Source organism: Acinonyx jubatus, chromosome C1 (assembly GCF_027475565.1).
Source record: "Acinonyx jubatus isolate Ajub_Pintada_27869175 chromosome C1, VMU_Ajub_asm_v1.0, whole genome shotgun sequence".
Lineage (NCBI taxonomy): Eukaryota > Metazoa > Chordata > Mammalia > Carnivora > Felidae > Acinonyx > Acinonyx jubatus.
The window spans coordinates 64,831,476-64,851,242 of NC_069381.1; the positions used below are offsets into that span (position 1 = coordinate 64,831,476).

Below are 19,767 nucleotides of genomic sequence, written 5' to 3' on the forward strand. Positions count from 1 at the left end.
ATGGTATCTGTCTTTCTCTGTATGACTTATTTCACTTAGCATAACACTCTCCAGTTCCATCCACATTGCTACAAAAGGCCATATTTCATTCTTTCTCATTGCCAAGTAGCATTCCATTGTATATATAAACCACAACTTCTTTACCCATTCATCAGGGAATGCAAACTGGTGCAGCCACTCTGGAAAACAGTGTAGAGGTTCCTTAGAAAAAGCATGGGTTGTTTAAAAGCCCTTACCAGATTGTGAAATTCTCTGTGAATGGATCTTAAGATCAAATATGATTCTTTCAAATTCTGAACTCCATGTTTTAAACTACTTGTCTGGTTCTACTTTAGACAACAGTTTACTAATCCAACAGATATTTATTGATTCCCTACTGTGTTCCAGGTTTGTGCTTGAGACACCTGAGGGAACAAAATGGACAAGAATCCTATTCTCATTGTCATAGCCTGAACAGTGCCCACCAGAAATCTATGTCCTAATCCCTGCAACCTGCGAATATGTTACTTTATGTAGCTAAAGGGACTTTGCAGACATAATTAAGAATCTTGGGATGAGAGATTATCCAGGATTATCCCGGTGAGTCTTAAATGTAATTACAAGTGTCTTTTACAAGAGGGAGGCAGAAGGGGATTTCCTTCAGAAGAGGAAAAGGCATTGTGAATACGTAAACAGAAGCTGGGGCAATGTGCTTTGAAGATGTAGGAAGTACCACAAGCCAAGAAGTGTGGGTGGCTGCTAGAAGTTGAAAAATGGAAGGAAACAGATTCTCCCTCAGAGCCTTCTGCTAACACCTTGACTTTGGCCCAGTGAAATTGATTTTGCGCTTGTGACCTCCAGAACTCTAAGGGAACAAATTTAATTTGTTTTAAACCATGAAGTCTGTGGTAGTTTGATATAGCAGCCATGAGAAACTAATGTATTCATGGAGGTTTCATTCTAGAGGAAGAGACGAACAGTAAATAATAATGACGTTAACAAATCATATAGTATATTAGAAGGTAATAAGTAGTATGGAAAAGAGGAACGGTAGTGCAGGGTAAGAGGGATGGAGAAGGTCTACCCCACTCAGGTATGCTGGTGAGCCATGGAGGGAGATTTATAGTAGAAGTAGAATTGGCAGAATGGACCTCATTGAGAAGGTGAGATGTGAGGGAAGATGTGAGTTGATAAAGGAGTTAGCTAAGTGCCTATCTGTGGGAAATAGTCCAGGCAGAGAGAGCGACAGTGACGAGTGCCCTGAGGCAGGAGTCTCCCTGGTGTGTTTAAGGAAACAGGCTGGGGTGATGAAAGTGAGAGGGAGAGGAGCCGGGAGACTGGAGAAGTAGCTGTAGGCTGATGAGGTGAACTCTTCTAGCTCTTGTAAAGCCTACTGTTAGGAAGAGGAAACCATTCTACATATTTACTAGAAGTTATTCTCTAGAAGACAATATGTAGCTGGCCGATTCAACTTAATAGTTTTTGATTGAAAAACAGTTATTGATAGGTTAAGCTAGAGGATGACCACAGACACAGAAGCATCTCCTAAATTAGTTTCAAAACACCAACCGGTGTGGCAGAATGAGATCAATCAACTGATTATGTGTGTGAGACAGAAGTTTTCCATTGCTTTTGAGTGTATATATACATGGACTCTACTTGAAGCCAAATGAGTTTCAGCTGGTATCACTGTCTTTTATAAATTTTTGATTATTTTAAGGTCCAACTTTCATAATTTTGATGAAATAATTTCTTAAAAAATTTTATTATCTTCTGGCATATGGTTTTGGATTATAGCACCCACTTTTTGGTGCAGTCTGTATCTGGATTTAATGTATTTGAAACTATGGGAAATTCTGTGTGTGAGACAGGGTGTCAAAGATTAGTAGCTAAAGTTTAGTTGCAGGGGTCAGCAGCATGGCAGAACAGCATGGACTGATTGCTTTGAGCACTTGAAGGCACCATGATGCAATGATTTCCAGCCTAGTCCTGGCACAGTGGTTCATTTCATATTCCAGGCACCTTCAGCCTTTCAACAGCAGCAAGGTTCACCCACTGTGTTTTCCATTCCACACCCTGATATGGTTAAATTCTAAAATCACCTGCAGCTGTGGTGTGATTATTAGCTCAACCTTTCTTTCTTCTTCACATGTTACACTTGGATTATGTCTACCATGTCAGTTCTATCAAAGTTCTCTTAGCCACTTAAATCTTGGGTATATATATATATATATATATATATATATATATATATATATATATAACTTGATGGCAAACTCCAGAAACAATCTAGAAATATTACATCAGACTTTTATTCAAGCTAAACAAGTATTTGTTGAATAAATGAATAAACTGATATTAGAATTAGCAGGGAGTGTATGTCCTTGCCTTCCCTGGCTACTCTTAACTTTTAAGTTTTTGCAGACTCCTGGGCCTGTTCTGATATTCGATGGAGTTGTATCAGTGGACTCAGACCATCAGCCAAGGGGAGCTGGAGAAGACCTTGCACAAGTGGTACCTGGGATGAGTCCCAGGCACTAGCATGTCTAGTGAGCCGAATCTTCCACTAATCCCACTACATTTAGTCTTTATAAACAGGGTTCTATCTTGGTTTCTTATTCTATGCTCTAGTTCCTTGTGTGATTGCTACCCCAACTGGCTGGTGCTCAGACCACCTGCATGGTATATGGAGGACCAGTTTCATTTAACATGCCAGAGTATGATCAGGGGTTTGTATCTGGGTTCTTCAGAATAACAGAGCTAAAGGATGTGTGTGTGTGTGTGTGTGTGTGTGTGTGTGTGTGTGTGTATGCATATATACATACTGAACACTTGACTAGAACAAAAAGACAGGCTTTTCTAAGGATATGATACGTATAATGAAATGTATATATTATTATATATATCATATCTCATTCTATGTATATCTGTCTATATATCTATGCATGCACACACACACACACACACACACACACACACACACACACCTTAGTGGTTCTATTTTTCTAGAGAACTTTGACCAATACAGAATCCTAAAGACCATTCTCTCCTAGCCATTTCTCCTCTTTTTCTTTCCTTTGCCTATTGCTTTCCAGTGTGGAGATGAGAAAACTAAAGCTTAGAGGGGTCAAGTGACTTGTCCAAGATGATCAGCTGAATGGTGACTGAGTTGGCATGTTGAGCTATTGGTGGGATGGGGAAGGGGTGGGATCGGTGATGGCTAATACATTGACCTCTTGGATACCTGGGATTGTTTGAAGGAATAGAGATGCCAGGAGAATGTACATATTTTGAGACAAAGTTTTACCTTGATTCAATTGTGTTTAAACCATCAACCGTGGCAGAGATATGCAGAAGGTGTTCAATGTGCAGGAGAGCCATTTTGGAATGGCAGACATTTCTGTCTGATGATTATCCTATTAAGAATAAAGATTTGATTATGTGAAAGAAAAAAACTTCCAACATGTGTGAAAAAAGCAGTTTCTATTTGTCAGGGACACAGTGTTCTGACAGCAGTTTTGTTCCCTCTGGTTAATGATAACTGGCTCTGGCTGGCACTTTCATGAGATGAGCTCGTCTTCTAGTTAGAGAAGTCAAACTCTGAAAGCCAAGATTTTTTTGAACTTTAATAAAGAAATGCATGACAACTCGATTTTTAAAAATTTGACAACAAAAGAAACAATGTCAGCAATTTAAGAGTAAGTTACAACTGGCTTTTAGAAAATGAGATGTGAATCTTCAACTATGTCTGGATGTAGAACATATTGGAGAATGTGGATAATTAGGTGCACAATTCAGCCAAGAATGACTTTTCCTCTTCGTTTCCTTTTCTGCCTTGTGTGTTGGATAATTTGAGGGTATTTTTTTTGTTTTAATTTATTCAGTCTATAATTTTTATGTCCACTTAAAATTTTCTAGAGAGATATAGTCATTGAGACAAGGAAAAGACACAAATGTACATAATATTTAATATACATTAATAGCTATCACCAAAGGAATTGTGCTAAGTTTTATGGAAGATACAAAAATACAGAGAATATATCTTCTTTGTCAGTTTAGCTGGTGGAAAGAATTAAGTTCCATAAGGGAGAAATTGTTATAGGAATTTATTTGCTCACTCACCAAATATTTATTGATTGTATATTATAGCTTAGACACTATAGATTTATAGATGTATAGATGCCTAAGATCCAGTGTTCAGTGAGGAAGCTGAGAGAAAAGCAAAAAGTAGGGAAAAGTACTAGAATATAAAGCTTTTTCATTTATTATTTTTGTGGTCTCTGCCTCAACTTGTCACGGTGTTATATGCTATTTGATGTTCTAAGTAAATAAAAATCAAAATGTTAAATTATTAGCATGAATTTTAATTGTTCATCTCTATATTGTGCAATGCCAATTCAAATGCAAATATCAGAGCATTTCATTTGTGTGCAATCACCAAAATTACACAATTTGTATTTTGTGGCTTGTCCTTGGAAGATGCCTCTAGTTGGTTAGAGATAAACTCAAGACAGAATGAGGAGGATTGGAAGGAAGAAGAGAAGATCCCCTAGGCATGGAGCTGGCTGAGGGAACACTCAGCACAATGATATTCATTGGGCTATGCAGCCTCTCACAAGCATCCTGCTCCATGATTTGGGGTGTGTGCGCATTTGCTTGGGCCTGATGGCTACTACTGGGTTTCTCTTTCCATCAGCCAAGGAACCTATAAGCAGCATCCAAGCAGGGGCCTGGGGCCATGGAGTCAAACCAGGGGTCCCTCATTTCCATGGGCCTACCATCCCAACTGATGGTAGATGGCAACCCCTACAGATCCTAAGCCTCTGTGCCAGGATGTATTCCATGCCTGGATGAGGTACAGAGGCTTGCCCCTGTCCTGGCCCAGACAGATCTTACCTGGAATGGGAATGGCAGCAGCTATGCCCGGTCTGAAGATGCCACAGGGTATGGCATCTGATCCCAACCCCACCCAAGCTCCTGGCCAGGCCCCTTCCTAGGATGAAGAGTGACAGCAGTTACAGGTAGGGGTAGGGTTGGGGAGTCTGGCTGGAGTCTGGGACAGGGGAATGGGTTGCCAAGAACTGGTCCCAGGGAGGCCCATCCCAGAAGGTGGGACTGTGCAGGAACCAGAAGTTCTAAGCCCCTGGGGCATGCTCCATTGTCCCGTTGCACTTCACTTACAAAACACAAGTAAAAAATGATTAAGAATTTCAAGATTTCGCTGGCTGCACAGCTAAGAAGCTAGTCCTAGTCTGTACTCAGTTTTTTGATACTGTTTCCACAGGTGTGATGACTCCATCTTTCAGGGAAAGCAGTTTCTTCTCTGTGCTGAGTTAGAGGAATAGTGAGCTATCAATATTTTCCCCTTCAAGCTCTCTTTCCTTGAATTGCAGTTCCAGAGACTAATTTTTAACTTTTTTTAAGGACTGATTTTCTTCATTTTTACAAGGATGGTATCATCATCCTTCCTAGTAGTTGTGGATTTGCTTTGGATTTGCATGCTGGTGTTTTGAAGCTTCATTAAAGTGAAGTTTCATGTAAAAGTTGTGGACAAGTACTGAATGCAGTCAAGAAATCAAGATGATCCTGATAACCACTTAACCACAAAAGGAAGCTCCATAACAGCTTCCTTTGGATATTGGATAACCCTGTATGTCCAACAGCAGTGTGCAGGGGAGTTGTGGCTGCTTATCATTTTCAGTGAGGCAATACTGCCGCTGGTTAAGGTCAAGGGAGGTATTGAACAGACCTGGGACTGAATTCCTCCTCTATCATTATGTGATTTAACCCCTAAATCTTTCTGTCCCTCAGTTACCTCATGTGCAAAATGAAAATCATGGTTTTGTCTTTTCTTGTAGAGTTCTTATGAAAGTTAATTGAACATGCACGTAAAGTCACTTCTCAAGAGATGTAAACTCTGTGTCTTTTCATATGCAAGCATGAACAAAAAAGTGAACACTATTCTCCTTTTTGACACTCTGTCTGAGGGTCCCCGTTGTCTACAAGCATTTCTGGTCCACTCCCTTCCATGCAGCAAACTCTTGCTTATTACCTTCACTCTTGTCAAACACTGTATCTCCTGTGTCCCACCTGCTCAGGACTATTCAAAAAAATAGTTTACTTGGTGGCTTAAATTTGTTTCTTAGTTGGATCCTAGATACCTATATCAAATATTGAAGTCAGGTAAGTCAAGAAGAAAAGTTCCATAGAGAAAATAGGAGTCTGGAAAAGGATGCAGGGGGTACTCCCAGCAGAAAGTCATGGCTGCCATGGATGGCCAGAGATGAGATTGGGTGCTGCCAGGCACTGGGCTGAAGCTGGGGAGCAGTCCAGAGTCATGGAGGGCCGGGGTCGGGGGAGCTGGGGTGGGTGGAGGTTTCTGGAAGATCTCACTAGAAGATTTTACAAAAGAATTTTTTGTGGATGGTTGGGGATAGTAAACTTCCTGAGCCACTCGGGCCCTTCAGGAGTTTCTCTTCAGGCCAGTTTTTTCTTTTTTAAATATATAACTATAATATATATGAATATATAAAAATAGGTAATGTTTGTGAGAATGGGGCAGGCTGACTGAGGTGTTGGGGTCAACAGGGAAGGGCCAGAGCATCCTCCCCTTCAGCCAGCACCCCTACCTCCACCCCTAGTCCCAGAGCAGGTGCTTGGAAGCCATGTGGCGTGATCTTGCAGTCAGGAGCTAGCTGTCTCCTCTCAAAGGTCAAACCTTCTGGAATCAGAAGAGGACCACCATGGATCCACTCCAAGGAGTACAGCAGGGGCTGCTGGAAGTGAAGGTATGGAGGGCTCCTTGCCATCATGAGCTCTCCCCACCCTCCACAGTGGCCCTGTAGCTCCTTGCCTCTTCTGATGTCACCCATCTCCAGCTGGAGGTGCAGGCTTGTGGAGATCTAAAGAGGTGGCTTGGGTCAAAGGCCCACACTCTGCCTAGCAGGGGGCCTGATTCTCCAGAGCCACCCTGCCTGTCCTGCTGTGTGTCCCATCTGAGTGGGTGACAGAATAGAGAGTTTGCCTTTGGATTTAGTTCCCAAATCAATCATCTCACCAGGGTGAAATTTTAATTTAAAAACTTAAAAGAGACTTTTCTAAAAACAAAACAAAAAAAAAAAAAGGAAGGGATGAAGTTGAACTGGAAAGCAAAGTTAAAAAAAAAAGAGGGGGCTGTTAAAGCACTCTAGATTTTAAGTCTCTTGAGGGCAGAACCTGGAGCTATCTGGTCTCTGCATCTTAAATGTTCTTAGCACAATGCTTTGATCACTTTAAAAGTGCACCAAATTCTTAGAATAAATAGCAAATAGTGCTAGGCCCTCAGGGGTCTGAGGGGAGTGGCCAGGAGCAGAGTCCAGGTTGAAAGGAGGTGTGGGAATGGGCAGGAGGTTTAAGAGGGTCTGCACTGCCCCCTGCTCCCTGAATGAAGCAGAGGGAATGGACACTTCAGGGCTTGGATTGTATCTCACTTTCAGCATAGCTGTGTGATCTTGGATAAATTAATTTATGCTCTTTGGGCTTCAGTTTCTTCCTCTCTTCTCTGTGTAATAAAGGTAAAAATAACCACCTGCTGGTGTTGGTGTATACATTAAAAGGGCCTGCCATAGTGCAGGGCAGGAAATCGGTAAATATTATTGTTTTATTCTGCCTCTTTCCAATTGTTCCTTTCTTCCCACCTTGCAGACTTTCTTTTCTGCTCCTGTCATAAAGAGTTAACACAAACATTAATGCTAAAAATGCGCCACTGTTGGGTTTTGGGTATTGTGAAAGAATGTCGATGGATTATTGAAAAACTTTTTGCACTGAAAGAAAAACAACAGAGGCTTCTGTCCTTCTGGTGGTAGGATTAGTAGCAACAAACCTTGTGCATAAAGGACAGCACTTTATGTTTTATTAAACCCAGAGGCCATATGAAGAGTTGGTCAGAGTATGGGTTTTGTGGTCAGATAGAATTGATTTTGTCACATGTGCTTGCCATTCTAATCAGGCAAGTCATTTCTTTATGCTTGGGTTTCCACCTCTGTAGTATACATATTTTATTTTTTCATTTCTTCATTCATTCACTCATCATTCATTCATTCATTCCCGAGCACCTTCTCAGCATGTAAAAAATGGTGAAAACACAATGGCAATGGCAGATGTGCAGTTGGCACAATGTATAGAAAGCACACTAACTTCTGGGGTGCTGAGCCCTGAAGCCTGAATAGGAGTCAGGCAATGCATGAGGGGTTGAAGGAAAATTGTTAAAGATAGGAGGTGAATGAAGGCCAAGGGATAGGGTTCAAGTCCTGAGAGTGTCAATGGTGCTGAGACATTGAGCTCTAAGGGTGAGGAGTGAGTTAAGCCTTGCAGAGAAGCGGCTGGATAGATTAGGAAAACCATGTTAAAGAGTTCAGAGTATCCTAAGAGTGACAATAGCACTAGGACCAGAGGGCAGGGGGACTGCTGAGCATTCTGTTCCTTCCAGAATATTCACAATGCACAGTAGTATCTGTTAATGTTCTTCAATAAAGAATTCTATTTAATATTTGTTTACCAGCTTTCCCAAACCTAATTAATGTTTTTAAGAAATTAGCCTCTTTCAAACTGAGGCCCCAGAGAAACTGCTTGGGAGAAATGATGAGAAATGGAAAGCCATTTCAAGGTTGTAATTTGGGACCCAACATAACCATATTTGCATTTTATAAAGATCTACCATATATGGAGCACCAGGTACTCTTCAAAGCACTTAACTAATTTAATTTAATTTTTATAACAAGTCTGTGAGATAGGTATTGTTATTTTTTGCATTATTAACATGAGAAAATCAAGGCATAAAAGAATTAGGTAATTTCCTAAGGTTATGGAACTAGTTGTAAGTGGATAACCTTGAATATGAACTTGGCCAGTCTGGCCTTGGAACCCATACTCAATAGATCAATGTGACTGCATGGGGCAATGGATTAGAGTCAAACAAGCCTGGAGACAATTAGGAGGAGGTTGTTGCCATAATTCAGATGAGAGGTGATGGCCACTTGGACTTCCTACATTGGTTTACAAGATTAAATATCATAACATAATTAAAATATTTAGTATAGTTTTTACTATACAGTAGGAAGTCACCAAAAATAGTTTTCCCATGAATGTATAGTTAGTGATGAAGCGGGGGGGGGGGGGGGGGGGGGCGGGGGGGCTGTATCAATTTACTAGGGCTGCCACAAAAAATGACCACAAACTGGGTGGATTAAATAACAAAAATTTATTATCTCACAGTTCTGGAGGCTAGAAGTCTAAAAGCAAGGTTTGGGCAGGGTTGGTTTTTTCCGAGGTCTGTGAGGAAAGATTCTGCTCCAGGCCTGTTTCCTTGGCTTGTTGCTGGCCATCTTCATGTTCACATTGTGTTCTTCCTGTATGTGTCTGTCTCCAAATTTCTTTCTTTCTTTTTTTTTATTAGGACACCAGTCATATTGGATCAGGGCCTACCCTGATGACCTCATTTTAACTTTACTACCCAAGACCTTATCTCCAAATAAGGTCACATTCTGAAGCACTGGGGGTTAGGACTTCAACATATGAATTTGGGCGTGAGGGACATAATTCGACCCCAAATAAAAAGATGATTTAGTAATAGCACCACAAAAATCAGTTATCTGTATGGAAGAAAAACCCTGGATTCCTACCTCACATAATACTCAAAAATCATTATCTGAAAGACTGAAGACTTAAATATGGAAGATAAGAATGATAAAATGTTTAGAAAATGTATAGTAGAATATCTTTATAATATGGAAAAACTTAAAATGTGACACAGGGGGTGAATTGCTGGGAAGATGGCAGAGTAGGAGGATTCTAAGCTCACCTTGTCCCATAGATACAACTAGATAACATTCATATTAATGTAAATGATCGAGAAAACAACCTGATGACTGGCAGAACAAACTTCATAACTAAATGTAGGGAAAAAGCCACATTGAAGAGGGTAGGAAGTGTGAAGATGAGGTGGGGAGGGACTGGTAGGTACGGAGAGGGGAGAGAAACAGACTATCACACCAGGGAGCTTGCATGGGGAAGATGAATCCCTATAACATTTGGCTTTGAAAACCAGAGGGGATGAATTTCATGAATTCTTACACCAGCAGGACTTAAAACCTGGAATTTTAAAAATCAGTGGGCTCAGCTTTGGGAGAGTGGGGAGGGCAAGAGGAAACTGAGTCCTTGCCAATAAAAAGAAAGCACAATAGCCCCTGGAGATACAGCATAGAAGCAGTAGTTTGAAAAATGCCTGAGGCATATGGGAAGGAGAGTTATTTACTAATCTCAGAGCCACAGAGATGTTGGGAGACTCCTCCAGGAATAAAGGAGCTGGCAGGCACCATTTCTCCCCACCCCCACCCCACCCAGCATAAACACACAGGCAACAGAGGAAACTAGCATGGCACTGACATTCCCTACCTAACTTGCTAATGCTGTGCCCCCTGTACCCCCTGTTATGCCTCAACAGATCTGCCCCCTCCAGGCAGGCCTGCTTTGGTTCTGGTGCTGTCAGTCCCCTCTCTCAGAAGACCAGTGCAAACTTTTCTAACACCATATCTCCTGACCTATGTGCTTTGCGGATCTGCCCGCTCAAATTTGGTTGGCCTCAGTCCTGGCAGTGGCAATGGCAGGTCCCTCTTATAGAGGACCAAAATGCAAACCTTGCTAAAACTATGTGCCCCACCCCCATGCGTGTTTTGGATCCATTCCCTTCAATGTGCTCTTGGCTGAAGCCCATCCAAACCAGGGCCACAAGCTGGGCTGGGTGAAAGCAGCCCTGAGAGAGGCCAACACCACTCCAAAGTGACTCTTGTCCTGGGGAGAAGTAAAGATAACCATACACACCAGTCAGACTATGGTCCCAGCAGTGGGCTGGGGGAAGACAGTCTGATTGGAGGCCCCACCTGCCAATGAAAGCTTCTCAGGGGACAACACAGGGAAAGCACCTTGAAGTTTGGTGATACTGCATCTCTAGCAAATGCCTGGTCTGACTCAGCTCAAGCCCAAGGTGGCCCAGATTGGCCCATTAACACCATGGTGATGAAACACTGCCTACAACAGGCAGAGAGCAGATGACTGGACTGAAGGGAAAATCAGCTTAGCCACAATAGCAGGGCATGTACAACACACATAGGAATCACCTCTGAAGTGCCAGGTTCTGGTTAACAGGGGAGACTGTACTGGGGGCACTCCAGGACATCTTCATAAGGCCATTACTTTAAAGAGAAGGATATATAGCTGACTTTCCTAATGCACAGAAACAGACACAGAGAGGTATACAAAATGAGGAGACAAAAGAATATGTCCCAAATGAAAGAATAAGACAAAATCACAGCAAGAAACCTATGCAAAATGGAGATCTGTAATATGTCTGATAGAAAATTTAAAGTTATGGGGGTGCCTGGGTGGCTCAGTCAGTTGAGTGTCCCACTTTGTCTCAGGTCATGATCTCACAGTTCATGGGTTTGAGCCCCGTGTTGGGCTCTGCACTGACAGCTCAGAATCTGGATCCTGCTTCAGATTCTGTGTCTCCCTCTCTCTCTGGCCCTCCCCCACTTGTGCTCTGTCCTTTTCTCTCAAAAATAAATAAATAAACATTAAAAAAAGAAAATTTCAGGTAATGATCATAAAGATACTCACTGGACTTGAGAAGAGAGTGGAGGACATCAGTGAAACCTTTAACGAAGAGAAAAAAAAGTCAGAGATGAAGAACACAATAAATTAAATTAGAAATATACTAGACGGAATAAATAGCAGACCAGAGGAAGCAAAAGAACAAATCAGTGACCTGGAGGACAGAGTAATGGAAAGTAATCATGCTGAGCAGGTGAAAGAAAAATAAAATTACACAAAATGGAAACAGAATAAGGGAACTCAGTGACATCATCAAATATAATAACATTTGCATTATAGGGATCCCAGAAGAAGAGGGAGAAAAGAGGGCAACAAATTTATTTGATGAAATGATAGCTGAAGACCTTTCCTAATCTGGAGAAGGAACAGAGATCCAGATTTAGGAAGCACAGAGAGCCCCCAACAAGATCAACCCAAGGAGGTACACACTGAGATACATAGTGATAAAAATGGCAAAAAGTAGTGATAAAGAGAGAATTTTAAAGTTTTTTGTTTTAAATTTTTCAAATTTTTATTTGAGAGAGATATAAAGAGTAAGCAGGGGAGGGACATAAAAAGAGGGAGACAGAATCCCGAGCAGGCTTTGCACTGCCAGCACAGAGCCTGATGTGGGGCTTGAACCCATGAACTGTGAGATCATGACCTGAGCTGAAGTGAAGAGTCAGACGCTTAACCAACTGAGCCACCCAGGCACCCCTAAAGAGAGAATTTTAAAAGCAGCAAGAGAAGGAGAATAGTTAAAAGGAAACCCCATACAGTGGATTTAAAGAAGAGTTAATACCTATTATTCTCAAATTATTCCAAAAAATGGAAAAGGAAGAAAAACTTCCAAATTCATTCTATGAGTCTTTCATTACCCTGATACCAAAACCAGATAAAGACAGCACAAAAAAAGACAACTACAGGCCAATATCTCTGATGAACATAGATGTAAAAATGCCCAACAAAATACTAGCAAAATGAACCCAGCACACATTAAAAAATCGTTCACCATGATCAAGAGGGAATTATTCCTGGGATGCAAGAGTGGTTCAATATTTAGAAGTTAATCAGTGTGATATATCACATCAATAAAAGAATGAATAAAAACTCATATGGTTATTTCAATAAATGCAGAAAAAGTATTTGACAAAGTACAACATCCATTCATCATGAAAACCCTCAACAAAATGATTTAGAGGGAACCTACTTCAATATAATAAAGGACTTAGAAAAACCCACAGCTAACAACATGCTCAATGGGGAAAACTGAGAGCTTTTCCACAAGGTCAGGGGCAAGACAAAGATGTCCACGTTCACCACTTTTATTCAACATAGTGCCAAAAGTCCTAGCCACAGCAGTCATACGTGAAAAAAGAAAAAAAGACATCCAGATTGGTAAAGAAGAAGTAAAATTGTCATTATTTGAAGATGACATGATACTCTATGTAGTAAACCCTAAAGACCCCACCAGAAAACTACTAGAATTCAGCAAGGTCACAAGATACAAAGTCAATGTACAGAAATCTCATGCATTTCTATACACTAATAATGAAGCAGCAGAAAGGGAAATTGAGAAAATAATCCCATTTACAGCTGCACCAAAAATAATAAAAATGCCTAGGAATAAACCACCATGGAGGAGAAAGGTCTGTACTCTGAACACTATAAAACATCGATGAAAGAAATTTGAGATGACACAAAGCAATGGAAAGGCATTCCATGCTCATGGATTGGAATAACAAATATTGTTAAAATGTTGATCTCTCCAAAGCAACCTATAGATTTAATGGAATCCCTATCAAAATATCAACAGTATTTTTCACAGAACTGCAACAAACAATCCTAAAATTTACATGGAATCACAAAAGACCCCTGAATAGCCAAAGCAATCTTGAAAAAGAAAAATAAAGCTGGAGGTGTCACAACTCTAGATTTCAAGTTATATTACAAAGGTGTAGTATTAAAAATGGTATGGTACTGACAAATATAGGCACATAAAATAATGGAGCAAAATAGCAAGCCTAGAAGTAAACTCACAATTGTATGGTCAATTAATCTTTGACAAAAGAGGCAAAAACATGCAACGGAAAAAAGGCAGTCTTTTCAGCAAGTGATGTCGGGAAAATGGACAGCTACATGCAAAAAATGAAACTGAATCACTTTCTTACACGGTACATAAAAATAAAGTCAAAATGGATTAAAGACCTAAATGTGAGGCAGAAAACCATAAAAATCCTAGAAAAGAGCCTAGGCAGTAATTTCTCTGACATCTGCCATAACAATATTTTTCTAGGTATGTCTTCTCTGGCAAGAGAAACAAAAGCAAAAATAAACTATTGGGACTACATCAAAGTAAAAAGCTTCTACACAGCAAGGAAACAATCAACAAAAGAAAAAGACAACTTACCCAATGGGAGAAGATATTTGCAAATGACATATCCAATAAAGGGTCAGTATCCAAAATATATAAAGAACTTATACAGCTCAACACACAAAAACCTACAAATAATCCAATTAAATACATGCAGAAGACGTGAACAGACATTTCTCTAAAGAAGACATCCAGTGAATGGATAAAGAAGATGTGGTACATATATACAATGGAGTATTAGTCAGCAATCAAAAAGAATGAAATCTTGCTATTTGCAACAATGTGGATGGAAGTAGAGGGTATTATGCTAAGTGAAATTAGTCATTCAGAGTAAGACAAATATCATATGACTTCATTCATATGAGGAATTTAAGACACAGAACAGATGAACACAAGTGAAGGGAAGCAAAGACAATATAAAAACAGGCAGGGGGACAAAACATAAGAAACTCTTAAATATGGAGAACAAACAAAGGGTTACTACTGGAGGGGTTATGGGAGGGGGGGGATGGGCTAAATGGGTAAGGGGCATTAAGGAATCTACTCCTGAAATCATTGTTGTACTATAGGCTAACTAACTTGAATGTAAATTAAAAAAAAAAAAAGTCATATGGACTCATAGACTTAGGCAAGGTTATTGTAATAAAGTTTATTTAAACTTAAAAAGAAGACATCCAGATGGTCAACAGTTACACGACAAGATGCTCAGCATCACTCATCATCAGGGAAATGCAAATCAAAACCACAATGAGATATTATCTCACCCCTGTCAGAATGGCTAAAATCAGAAACACAAGGAGCAATAAGTGTTGTGAGGACATGGAGAAAAAGGAAACCCCTTGCACTTTTGGTAGGAATGCAAACTGGTGCAGCCTGTGGAAGATAGTATGGAGATTCCTCAAGAAATTAAAAATAGATGGGTGCCTGGGTGGCTCCATTGGTTAAGTGTCCGACTTCAGCTCAGGTCATGATCTCACAGTTTGTGAGTTGGAGCCCATATTGGGCTCTGTGCTGACATCTCAGAGCCTGGAGTCTGCTTCAGATTGTGTGTCTCCCCGTCTCTCTGCTCCTCCCCTGCTTGCAGTCTGTCTCTCTCTCAAAAACAAATAAACATTAAAAAACAAGTTAAAAAAATTAAAAATAGAGATACTCTATGATCCAGTAATTGCAGTACTGGGTAATTTACCCAAAGAATATGAAAACACTAATTTGAAAGGATATATGCACCCCTATGTTTATTGCTTAGTATAATAATGGAAGCAAGTGTCTATGAATAAATGAGTGGATAAAGAAGATATAGTATATTATGTAGCCATAAAAAGAATGAAATTTTGCATTTTCAACAACATAGATAGAGCTAGAGATTATAATGCTAAGAGAAATTAGTCAGAGAAAGACAAATACCATATGATTTCCCTCATCTGTGGAATTTAAGAAAAAAAAAAAGAAAAAACAAGAGACAAACCAAAAAACAGACTCTTAAGTATAGAGAACAAACTGATGGTTAGTAGAAGGGAAATCGGGGGGGGGAAGGTGAAACAGGTGATGAGGATTAAGAGTACAGTCATCTTGTTGAGTACTGAGTAATGTATAAAATTGTGGAATCACTATATTGTACACCTGAAACTAATATAACACTGTATCTTAACTACACTGGAATTAATATTTTAAAAAAAGTGACACAAAAATGCTAAAAGGCAACACAAAAGATAAGATTTAGAATATTTAAATTTGGTCACATTAAAATTAAAAACTGATTTGACAATTACATAGTTTACAAAGTTCTCATCAGGATAAGTGTAGTCACCATCTGTCACTATATACAATTATTACAGTATTATTGACTATATTCCCTATGCTGTACTTTTCATCCCCATGGACTTATTTATTTTATAACTGGAAGTTTGTACCTCTTAATCCCCTTCACCTATTTTGCCCTTCCTTTCATACTCTTTCCCTTTGGCAACCACTTGATTGTTATCTTATCAGTTTTTTTCTCTTTTTGTTGTTATTTATTTTATTTCTTAGATTCCATGTATAAGTAAAATCATTGTGTATTTTTTTTGTATGATTTATTTCACTTAGTATAACACTTCTAGGTCCATCCATGTTGTTGTGAATGGCAGATTTTATTCTTTATTTATGGCTAAGTAATATTCCATTGTGTGTATATACCACATCTTTCTTATCCACTTATCTATTGATCGATATTTAGATTGCTTCCATATCTTAGCTATTGTAAATAATGCTGCAGTAAATATAGGAGTGCACATGTCTTTGAATTAGTGTTTTCATTTTCTTTGGGTAAACACCCAGAAGTGGAATTCCTGAATTGTATGGTAATTCTATATTGTACACCTGAAACTAACACAGCATTAAATGTCAACTCTACTTCCATTACAAATACAAAAGATAAAAAGTAAAAATATGCAAAAAATGAACAACTGTTCATAAAAATTGATAGCATAAAGAGAATGAAAAGACAAGGTGTGATTTGGAAAAAGATGTTTTCAAAATGTATGACTGAAAGAGGTTAGTATCTAGAACACAAAAGAATTAATGAGAAGACCAACAACTCAATAAAAAATTGGATGAAAGAGACAGATATTTCATAGAAGAATAAACATAAATGTAAAGGGAAATGTAATTTAGGTTTGCAATGTAATATCATTTTAGTACCATCTGGCTAGCAATAAATGAGAAGGTAGACAGTTCCAAGCATTATCACGAAATGTGGCTGGCAAGACATCCTTATGCACTGTTTAAGGAGTATGAATTGATACAAAATTTCAGCATTATCTTGTAAAGGTGAACATTCTCACACCTTATGATCCAGTAATTTCACACAAGGTACGTATTCTAGAGAAACTCCTACATAAGGTGAAGAGTATGAGACCATACTCATAGCGGAATATTTTCTGAGAACAAAACCCAAGGGTTATTGACAGAATAATATTTTAAAAATTTGGATATCCAAACAGTGAGATATTATAGAACTTTGTTAAAGAATAAACTACTACTGCATACAACAATATGCATGAATCTTATAAATCTTGTATGAAAAAAGCAAGTTATGGAAGGTTAAGTTATAAGGAAAATTAAATAATATGTTGGTTCATCTGCATATTTATGTGATAAAATAATGAAATTCAAGAGAATGATGACAAACACACAATTCAGGATAGTGGTTATGTCTTTTATGCCTGAGAGAGAGATACAGAGGAATGGAATGGGGCAGAAACATATAAATAAATGTAGCAATATCAGTAATGTTCTAGTATGGTTCTTGTTATGGATTGAATTGCTTCCCCCCAAAAAAAGATATATTGATGTCCTAACCCCCAGTATCTCAGAATGTGAACTTATTTGGAAATAGGGTTATTGCAGACATAATTAATTAAGACCAGGTCATAGTGGAGTACAGTGGATCTCTAATGCAATGTGACTGGGGTCCTTAAAAGACCCCTTGTGAGATCAGAGACATGGGGAGGATGGCATAGATTGCTGATGAAGGTAGAGATTGGAGTGATGCATCGACAAACCAAGAAACACTAACGATTACCAGCAAATCACCAGAAGGCAGGCCTGGGACATGGAATAGATTCCCCCTCACAGCCCATAGAAGGAGGTTTTGGACTTGTAGCCTCCAGACTGTAAGATGATAAATTTCTATTGTTTAAGCCCCCTTGACTTTGTGGTGCTTTGTAGGAAATGAATGCTGTCCTTATATTAGGTAGTTGGTGCATGGGTGTTTATATTGTTATAATTCACAATTAACCAATGTGTTACATGTATTACTTTTTATGTATCAAATAGTTATATAATAAAAATAAAAAACCGAAAGAAGCTATTAGTTTCCAAATCAGGGCATGTGTCTACTATTAATCTCAATGGCAAATTCCAGAAAAGATTTCTAGACAGTTTTATTAAAACTATAAAATTCCACTTCCAACACTCCCTTTAACTTTTATGGAGTTTTTATTGCCGCCTGAGTGTCACTGAGTCCCCGTTTCTCTGACTTTAATTATAGTGTTCATGTCTCCTTAGCAAAGTGTCCTGCACTGAATTCTGAGTGAAGGTGGATTGCCATGCACGCACCTGTCCCGGTATGTTATCTCCTTGTAGACCGGCTGACATCAGCTTTGCCCCCATTTCACACAAAGGGAATCCTGGACATCTAAAATCACTTTAAGGTTTCCAGCACAGGTGCCACAAAAGTAAGTGCCTTCTCTTGGCCTAGAAGTCACACCTGAGCAGGGGTGTTTTGTTCAAGTAGCTGCATCTCTGCCACCTCGAAACAGCGCCTGACACAAAGTAAGTGCTCAAAAATTTTGTTGAATAAATGTGTAAATGAATAGTTTTATAAGAGTATCCACTTCTCAGGATACCAACTACTATGTTTCAGAAGAGTTTATCAGCCATTCCCCACGCCCCAATCATTTTTGACCTGTTTGTTTTTCTTGTCTGTGGAATTACATGTTATTCTTCCTTATATAAGCAGTCAAAGGCTACCTTTGGGAACTTGGAATAGAGGATCAGATTTGGGTCCCATAAGGCCAAAGTGTGTGTATGTGTGTAATTTTTTTAAGAAAAGTTAGGTGTTTAATCTTCCATACTGATTAGTAGCTGGCTCTACCAAGAGTAACATATTGTTTTTATCTTGAGGAGAAGAGATGTTGGTGTTTTAGAATCTTTTATTGAATCCCAAGTGAAATGCGTCTTGATTAAGGATTGGATTCTAAAAAAGAAACTCCAAGAATACATGCAAAGTAGATACTTTTTTTTAAAAAAGTGGGATTTATGTAGTATTTTGAAAAATAAATTGCTATTGTTTTGAATATGTCACATAAAAAATGTTATGATGCGACATTACATTAATGAGGTTTTTGTTTTTTGTTTTTTGTTTTTTGTTTTTTAACACCATAGAGCAGCTGATGTTAGTTAGGTGCTCCAGTGAGAGATGGAGAGTTGTCAAGGTCTCAAAAGTATGATACTAGAAATGCTGGTTGTAACACTGATAAATGCAAACAGCAGATAAATGACCAGGCACAGTCCTAGGTGAGGATGGAGAGATGAACAAGACCTCTGCAGAATTAATTTCAGTGGGAGAGACATAAATAAACAGATAATAGCAATGTAATGTGATTAAGTGTTCTTAATCATTCAAGGAAAGAATATTGCTCTATGGCATTCATGTTTTAAGCATAGTTTAGTAGAGTTGTTCTTTGGATACTGGTTACCCAGATATAATATTCCTTTACTAACCAGAATATTTGGTTAATCAAATTGTTCAAGTCCCTGACCATACCTGAGTAACAGTTTATTTTACAAGTTATGATCATATTAAAAAAAAATCTCAGTATCTACCACAGGGGAAAACTGTGCAGTTGTTCCTTTCTATAGTTAATGACTAATTTATTTTATCTTACTTTAGCGTTTTATGGTCCTTTTCAATTTCCAGGAATTTAGAGGCCCCTTCTGATTTTAGAACAGAAAAGAGGGTTTATTTCCACGTGGCACTGTTTTTTCACATAGGTGGTGGCAACATTTTACTAACATAAAAAAGAGCAAGGGTCGGTAATAGATTTCCTTAAGTGTTTCGCTGGAAGAATGAGACACAGCAGGTATGGATCCAAACAATATTAGCAAAAAAGCAGTTACAGTGTTAAAATGACTCAAATCATAATTCCTAAGGAAGTAGTGGGTATTTCTTCACTTGATCATAAAACGATCTCCACAAAATTTAGATTCACAACGCTGGGTAAACACACCATTAGAAATACTGTCAA

At 38.9% G+C, this 19,767-nt stretch overlaps 1 protein-coding gene across 2 annotated transcripts in view; it reads left to right on the forward strand.

Annotated features, from left to right (window-relative positions):
- The window catches only part of PTGFR (prostaglandin F receptor), a 280,923-nt gene that overhangs the window by 209,360 nt on the left and 51,796 nt on the right, over positions 1 to 19,767 (forward strand). The window lies entirely within an intron of this gene.